We start from the raw sequence: 9476 nt of genomic DNA on the forward strand, positions 1-9476 counted from the left end.
ACTGAAAAACAGATACAATCTATTAAATAGAATGCACTGAAAGACAAGAATGAACTGACAACACGCACTGAAGAACAGATACGAACCCACAAGCACAAACTGAAGAGCAGTAATAAACTGAAAAGCACGAGGCTGAAAAGCGCGAATCGTCTCTCACCAAACTTCTACTAACACGAGATAAACACGATATTAGCAGAAGGAGCCCAAAGGGTGGCACACTTGGTATTGAAATTCCTTTTTATAGTGCCGGCGTACGTGTTGTACGTCACCACATTCTTGGTGATCGGAATTTCTGACAACATTTGTGCGACCGTGTGTATGCAAGACAAGCTTGAGCCAACATCCGTCGGAAAAAAATTCTTGGTTTTGTTGTTGGAATGTCCGATTGTGTGTACAGGGCATAAGTCTCTACGGTTTTAATAAACCTGTTGTTATTTACTGCACCATGAGGATTATTATTCTTATTTCATGTGCAAGCCAACTGAGTACCATCTACTACTGAGTGACACACACTCCATGGAAACCAGTGATTCATTTGATGTGTGTTACCTTTTAATTTAAGCTGAGCGGCCACTACACACAGTGGCAGAGATTGTTTTCCTTGAATTGAGCACTGGACTGCACGATTGTTATATTATTATCACTGGATTTTGAAGCAAATATTTCAACACTTCACTAAGAACTTTTATTGTGATATTCACATTCTGCACTGGACTTTGGCAACACCACTCTTTGATTTTCTTTTTATTTCTTACATTTGGTTCATGATACTAATATTTAACATTATATATGCTTCTTCTGTTATATGAATATTAGAGTAATATTTTTTGCTTCACTTAGGAATCATTTAAAGATTTAGCACCACTCAAATATTTATTATTATTCTGCAAGTGCAGTTGCTCCAGAGTTTAGTAAATTAGTTAAAGCTTTACTTTGTAAAGAATACCCAATCACATGCAAAGTGCACAGCCTATTTGCCTTTAGTAAATCAACTCCACAGTGTCTGCCAGGAACTTGGGTATGCCCTCCTTGTCAATCCTGTGAAGTAAGCAAGGGAGAATTAGGACGGAAAAAAAAATTGAGGGCTTTCTCTGAGCCTGGCAGGTCTTTGCAGGAGTGTAGAGGAACAGAAGTTTGTCTTGTGGTAGAAATGTTGTGGACAAGGTCGTGTCCAGTGTCAGACCCAGATACTCCAAACTGTGAGGTGGGTCCAGCAATGACATCTGGAGGTTGATGATGCCACTGAAACCCTGCAGAGCCTGTAATATCTGTTGAATGTTGGCTGACAGGGACAGGGAGGGCTGGTCCTTCAACGGGAGATCATCCAGGCCCACACAAATTTAATCCCCTGGGAATAGAGCACAGCAAACAGGGCAAGCAACCTGGTGAAAACCGGCAGTGGAGAGGCCAAAGGGAAGGGCAACAAGTTGTTCATGCTGATCACCCACCACAAAGCACAGATAGCATTGATGAGGTAGAAAAACAGGAATCCTGGGTGTCTATTGAGATTAGAGAATCCTATGGAAGGAGGGAGGAGATGACTGACCTGGCATTTTGAGTTCTGAACCCATAGGAACAAGTTGAGAGTCTTCAGACCCAGAATGGGTCGAATTCCCCCATTCAGATTGGGAACAATAAGGGGGTTTGAGTAGAAACCTTGGAAGCTTTCTCCTGTTGGTTCAGGGGTTATAACCCCTTGATCAAGGACTTGCTGAACAGCAGCAAGCAGATCCATCCACTGTGAGGTGGAAGGAGACAAGATGTAGAGCATGAAGAAGTGAAGAGATTGAGTGAAAAACTCTAGTTTGTTGCCCCTGGAAACAACACTCTGGATCAAGCCCTAGGCAATTTTCTTAGACCTGAAGGCCAATGCGGCTGAGAAAAATCCTCTACTTTGAGAAGACACTGTATGGAGGCCTTGGCACTAGTCTTGGCTGGTTTGGATGGCCATGTCTTCTTACAAAAGCAGGTTTCTGTCTCAGACCTAAAATTGGAAGACTGAGAGGGATGAAAGGAACCCTTCCTGGCCTCAGGATTAGAGGTCCTACTAGCAGAGGCATGTGCATTTTTCTTCTGGGGGAGAAATATACTCTTGCCTCCTATATTCTGCTTGATATACTTTTTCAAGGAGGGACCAAACAGATGTTTACCTTCAAAGGGTAACAGCTCAAGGTGTTTTTTCGCAAGAAAGTTCTGTTGACCAGCATTTGAGTCAGAGAATCCTGCACATGTGAATAGAGAGAAAACCCATCCTAGAGATTTTGCAAAGTACATTTGCCAAGCCATTTACATAGAAGTGTAAGGCCATAGGTAAAAGGTCTAACTGACTGTGGACAGAGGCATCTGAACTAGAACTTAATCCAGACAGCAGTGGTCTGTACAAAAAGAAGACTCGTCCTGGAAATTTGGCAAAGTTTATCCACCAAGCTATTCATGCAGTAGCATAAGGTTGAAGGAAAAAGTTCCAACTGAATATGGACAGAGGGATCCATAAAGATCGAGCTGGGGTTCTGGGGTTGGACTAAGCCATAAACTTAGTCCAGGAAGAAATGGTCTGACAGACCATCATAGACAGGACTGCGGGTTGCATAGCAGGGCCTGCCATGGCAATGATAGCCATAAGGATGGCCTCTAACCTTTAATATATCAGATATACAAACACATGGTTATCCCAAATAGATGACGCTACGATTAAGGCTCGTTGCCGAAATGCATCAGCGCTACTATTTTATTGTCATTCCGATGTAACCAATAAAGTACTCTTTAAAACATTACAGTGTTGCCGGCTCTCTTCATTCACATTTTAATAAAGATAGATAATAAATGCATAGATCCACTACAGAAATTGCCCATTTCCTAAGGAAACTTTTCTCATTAGAATATTGTTGGGAAAAATGCTTTGGAGGAGAAAAAAAATCTTCTCCAGGTGAGGCCAGTCTTCATACTGGACAGGCTTAACCAGCGTGTGGATTTGGAATGTCTTAGCTGGTGTAGAGAATTTTTGACAACCCATACTGGAAACTCTTGGGTCAGCAGGTTCAATAAGAGTACCATAGTCTCCTTGAGCTTAGGGGAAACGTCGGCAGCATACATATCATCCTGATCTGATGCCTCAGAGGGTGGGGAATCCTCATCTGCTGACATCTCCTGCACTGTCTCTGGCTCAAGGGCTAGGGCAAAAGTCAAAGACTGATGCAGGGGGGAAGGTCGAAGGAGGATATCCATGACCCCTTCTGTCCAGGGCCTCAACAAGGTGAGAAACTCTACCCATAGAGTCTCACATGATGGCAGAAAATTCTTCTCTAGAAAGGAAAGATGAGGCTGATGGTCCAGCTGAATTACCAGAAGATGGAAGTGAGTTTTAACGGGACAACCATCAGAGGAATGGGTACTAGGGTTCTGCACAGATTCCAACATCCACAACAACCCCCAAGCCTGAGCTATTGAGCCAATTTGACCCCTTATCTCTGCCATGTCAATGAATAAAATGTCCTTAGAGGAGTATACTTGCTTTCACAGCAGTGGAGCAGGAGATGGCATGCCCCAATGCATGTACCCATAGGCCACTGTAACCCAGAATCTGAAAGTGTAAACCGCTGTTAGTGTGCCCTCTGATAGGGGAACAAGGAGACAATGTTGCTTAGCCGGCATTCCGATTACAAAGAGGAAGAGGCAGGGTAAACAAGCATGGTATCCTCCCAAGTACAAGGTGACACGTGTAGAACACTCTTCTGGCTGCTTAGGCGCACTTGCACCCCTTCACACAGATGTAGTACTGAACCACTCAGGGGATTGTATGGTGCAACCGTGTCACACCAGGTGCCTTCCTGTAAGACAACTAAATGGCCCCAAATGGCCATAAACCCTGATCATCCTGGAACCCTGCACCATGTCACTGGAAGGGTGGACAGTGGTTTTACACCCCAAAGAGGAATAACTGGGCAACTTGGGATAAATGTTTAACCACTTCAGCCCCGGAAGATATGGCTGCTGAATGACCAGAGCATTTTTGACGATTCGGCACTGCGTCGCTTTAACCTCCCTGGCGGTATGATTATTTCAGATTTTTGCGTCTCAAAGCGGTACAATTATTTTACATAGAAATTTGGCGTTTTATATTGTAGGTTTGTAATTCTTAGCAATAACACACTTATATCTGTCCACCAAGAGTCTAGTAGATAGCCCGAGTATGATGATGTTTGAAACACAAAATCATAAATTATAATATAATAAATAAATATAAATAATTTTAAAAAATAATAATATAATAATAATAAAATACATTTCCCCACGATTCACTATCGCTCAATTCTGCAAGTGTTCTAATTTATTATCGCTGTTTTCTAGCTGGTCTAAAGACACTTTTGCCGTAAAGGGACACTTTTTGGTTGCTATGGACAATCTCAAGTTTCCAGGCAGAAAGAACAGTATATATAATATAAAACTGCATGCAGGGCATGGGCCAAAGCACTGGGGACAAAAAGGAAGTGAAATTATTTCATACAGTACTGTAATCTGTAAGTGTTATGATTTTGACATATTTTTTTAATTTGCCGTCAGGCTCCGCCCCCGTGCGTCGCGACGCTCGTAGGGAACGGTGCCTGATACAGAGAGGCTTCAGGCAGAGGACGGAGCCCGCAGACAGCACGGGGGGACATCGCAGGATCCTGGGGACAAGGTAAGTACACCGCACCAGGATCCTGAGATGTAATCCCGAGTGTGGCTCGGGGTCACCGCTAATGGTGCTGAAATTTAACCCCGAGCCACACTCGGGAACTACCTGACAATTGTGCGGGCGTGCGACGCTGTACCCAAACAAAATTGATGTTTTTTTTTTCCACAAATAGAGCTTTCTTTTGGTGATATTTGAACGCATCTGCAGTTTTTATTTTTTATGCTATAAACAAAAAAAGACCGACAATTTTGAAAAAAACACAATATTTTGTACTTTTTGCTATAATAAATAACCCCATTTTTTTTAAACAAAAGCAAATTTTTTTCTCAGTTTAGGCCGATATGTATTCTTCTACATATTTTTGGTAATAAAAATCACAATAAGCGTATATTGATTGGTTTGTGCAAACGTTATAGCGTCTACAAAATAGGGGATAGATTTATAGCATTTTTATTATTATTTTTTTTACTAGTAATGGCGGCGATCTGCATTTTGTATTGTGACTGTGACATTATGGCGGACACATCGGACAATTTTGACACATTTTTGGGACCATTGGCATTTATACAGCGATCAGTGCTATAAAAATGCATTGATTACTGTAAAAATGTCACTGGCAGTGAAGGGGTTAACACTAGGGGGCGATCAAGGGGTTAACTGTGTTCCCTAGTGTGTGTTCTAACTGAAGGGGGGATGGGACTAGCTAGGGGAAGAGATAGATCAGTGTGCAAACTTTGTATGAATACACGATCAGTCTCTTCTCCCCTCAGAGAACTGGGATCTCTGTATTTACACACAGAGATCCCTGGTTTTCGCCGTGTCATGAGCGATCGCGGGAGCCCGGCGGTCATCACGACTGCCGGGCACTCACATCAGCTCCGGGGGCCCCTAGTGGCCAAAAAAAGAAAGTAACGTAACATAACGGCGATTCGCGCAGCCGAGCCGAGTACAACTGCGGCGGCTGGTCGGCAAGCAAATGTAGATAAGGTGAGGCTAGCAGATGTAAACTTAATTTTTTTGGACCAGTGATGCTTAATCACGTGTCTACTAAGATACGTTTATGAAAGTTATGTCACGCGACAGTTTATACATTGCCACCATTAGGCTGGGTTCACACTATTGCGAATTGAATGCGGGTTTCCCCACATTCAATTCGCATAGCAGGAGATTGTGACCAGCTCTCTATAGAGCCTGTTCACACATCTCCGCAGTGGCTCCAGTGCAAATTGCGCAGGAGTCCTGTGTGTCTTTTGGTCCATTTCAGGTCCGAATTCCACCCAAAATTCAGGCTGAAATTGTACCTGAAACAGTGAATATAGACGCACTGGACTCCTGCTGTGAGCCACTGCGTTCTCCAGTGTGAACCCAGCCTTACTGATGGTATTACCTGTGGTCACACATAGTTATGGGTGGCAACCACATTGAAGTAATCTTTGCACTTTGAGGACATTTATGGTTAGATTTACCATTTGATTGTGTGCACATTGATGAGGGTTTTATCTCCCTTGTTTGTTTTATTTTACACAGATATTGCATTTGAGTAATTATTTGGATACTTCATTTAGATTTTTATAGTGGGGGTTGTTCAGCACTTCAGTCATTATTATCTTTACTACATTGGAGTAGCACTGCATTTTCCCTCTGTGTGTTATTTTATTGGGTGTAGGGACACATTCTAATGCTAGCAGCCATTCATTCGTTAAAATACTAGGGATGTTTGCACGGTGGTCATTTTATTACATTGTTTGTTTAGAGTAAATGAATATCCAACATATCAAAGCATAAATTTGCGTGGCGACAAACTTCAGCACCCTATATTTTCCATAGGCGACCCTTTAAGAGCTTCCTACAGGTCATCAGTTTAACATTACAGAGGAGGTCTGATGCGAGAAATATTGCTCTCACTCTGGCATGCAGGGCAATATGTAACGTGTATCACAATCAACGTTTTCATGCGTAGGTGCTCTGTTATGTGCTTTTACGTTCGTACGTGCATATAAGTGTGGGTAAGGGGCCTTTTTTGGGGTGGAGGGGTTTGTTTATGTGCTTAGGGGTAGCTTTAATTTTTTATGAAAAATGGTAATGGATGCAGCGCTAGGTATGATGAAAGACAGGGTGATGTCACCCTGTGTGCATATATTGTGTATGGTGTTTACTAGTGGTAATACTTATAAACCAAAATAAACAAAGTGAAAGGACAGTCCCCAAAGGCTGGAAGGAATGTCCATGGTAAAATAAAAGTTCATCAACACATGGAGTGTAGTGTTCTTTATGTGAAGGGAGAAAAAACATATGTGGATGATGCTTCCAAATCAATACGGAATCTTCATGCGTTCGGAATCGACATATAAGTAGCAGAAGTGGATACGCTTACCGGAGGAGATGGACACAATCACCATACGGCGGAGTGTCATACAGGCTTAAGGGTCAATCGATCCCAGGGATGCTTGCTAGGAGGCACTGGTGGTAGATTCCATCTAGGGCAACCGTGGCTGTAGGGTGATGCTCAAATCCACAGCGGATGGATGGATTACCTTCACAGGACTGCTGGAGAATACGACTTCCACCACATGGAAGATAATCTTGGCTCTTTTAAATCTTATGATTTAAAAACTTTTACTTAATTTTTTTATTTTATCACATAAGGGACAAAAAGCCCCCTATGTGCTGTTTTTTTGGTGACAGGTTCTCTTTAATGAGACATCCGGGAAAACTGACAAGAGGGTGCAGCCACCAGGAGTGTGTGTAAAACCTTCCTAGCTGTCAGGTCCGTACAATGTACAGACTTGGCAACAAAAGGGTAAACTCCCACACAATTATATGTTTTATGAAAGCAGAGACCTTGTAGAATAAAATAGTGTCAATTGCAATATTTTATGTTGCATGATATGTGCACAGCTGTTTATCAAATGCATATTTTTCAGGACAAAATACATTAAAATAAATTTTGGTTAAACACACACAATATTATACACAATTTTTGGGTACGATATAAAAGATGGGGATGCATCAAGTACAGTAAATAGACACCAAACATGTAAAGCTTTAAAAATGCACAGCCTGTGCACAAAAATGATGGTACCCAAAAGTCTCCATAGGTGGCGATCCAAAAGTCTTTACAGTTCATTCGTCTACAGTTAACTCTGAATTATTGCTCTTAATGTGAGGTTCCTGGTAATTCCTCACATGTGTGGCACAATTTATGCTTACATAAACATTGGGGTGGAGATAGCAGTGTTTTTTTTTATTATTATCTTATATTTTAGTACAATTTATTTTTTGACACTTTTTTTTGACTCATTTAACTTTATTGTTATCACAAGGGGGCTAAGAAGCCCTTATGTGATAGCATGGGAAGGTGATAGATTTTCCCAATGTCTTCCCTGCCCTCTATTGCAGCTAATCAGAGACCACAGCGCACCTTCTAAAAGCCATCTGAATTACTTTTACCTGAAAAGCCACTGCTGGCTCTAAACATTTTGCTTAAACCCCTTGAATACCAGGACTTTCATAAACGTATCTTGGTAGACGCGTGGTTAAGTTTACATCTGCTAGCCTCGCCTTATCTACATTACATTTGTCCAAATGTAACTCATCCCTTTCCCCAGTACTAGACAATCAGTTTTTAAAATATATACCCTAATTGCAGGTGTAACACTGACAGATATATAGCGATGCCAATATCTGGAATGGTTTAATTGCACCACACACTGCTCTATAGGGTAGCTGTGTACTGCAACATGATAAAAAGAGAATCATGCTGTGTGTGATCTTGTTGTTACTCTTTTTTACCTTCTTTACAGGCATACAGGCTGTTTTTCTCATGTTAACTATATGTAAACCATACATTTTTGCTTCCTAATGAATTACATTGTTCATCTGCTGCGTATCTTATTCATTTGCCAGGTTTGAATATGCTTATCTGGTTTTGTTCTGGCTCTTTTGCATGACCTTCTCATGGTTAGTAGCTGGGCACAGCTGCATGGCATAAGGGCATCAGAAGTTCCGCCTCTAGTAAAATCAGACTGTGTCTGCAAAAGACGTGAGGGGAGTGAAGCAAAGATATGTCAGCAGCTTTATTCTCTATCTACATGAAGGCCATCTTTTTTTATTTCCTCATGCCTTTAAAAATGATAATGAATTGACATTAGGATACAAACTGTAGTAAATGAACAGGGCATAATCATATGTGTAGTTATACCACAGTTTATTAGCTCACAGTTACCTATATTTGTGTAATATAACTGCCTAAAAAAGCTAAACTTCAAAAAAATATATTATATATTATAAAATATATATGCATTTTAGAGTCTTATCTTTTCATAACTTCATGTGCAACTTAGAAATTGAATTAAACATTATTTCTCTTTTTTTTTTTAAAGGGAGATATATTACTTTTTTTAGGGTTGCTAGTGCTGGACAAAAAAACTTAACAACAAAATCAAAGGAAATGAGCCCAGTTATTTTCTATTTCCTGAGCTTGGGTATGGCCCATGCAAGGTTATCCAGCGCCCAGAGAAAAGATGCCAAATGTTGCCCCCCTCCCACGTTAATGACACGCAAGCTTAGGGGATCCTACACCCAGCAGTCACTCACTTGTTAAAATCACTGCCGCTTACTCCTGTCAGCCTTGCAACAGAAGGAAGGTGCCCCCCCCATCCCTACAGTAAACCATTGCACCAGGGGGCAACAGGCTGTGCCGCCCACCCCTTGTCCTGGCCCTGTGTGAATAGCACCATTATACCTATTTCTGTGGAATAGTGCCGCTGCACATTATTTATGTTTATAGGCCTCTGATGAC

The sequence above is a fragment of the Aquarana catesbeiana genome, linkage group LG02 (genome assembly GCF_042186555.1).
Source record: "Aquarana catesbeiana isolate 2022-GZ linkage group LG02, ASM4218655v1, whole genome shotgun sequence".
Classification (NCBI taxonomy): Eukaryota; Metazoa; Chordata; class Amphibia; order Anura; family Ranidae; genus Aquarana; species Aquarana catesbeiana.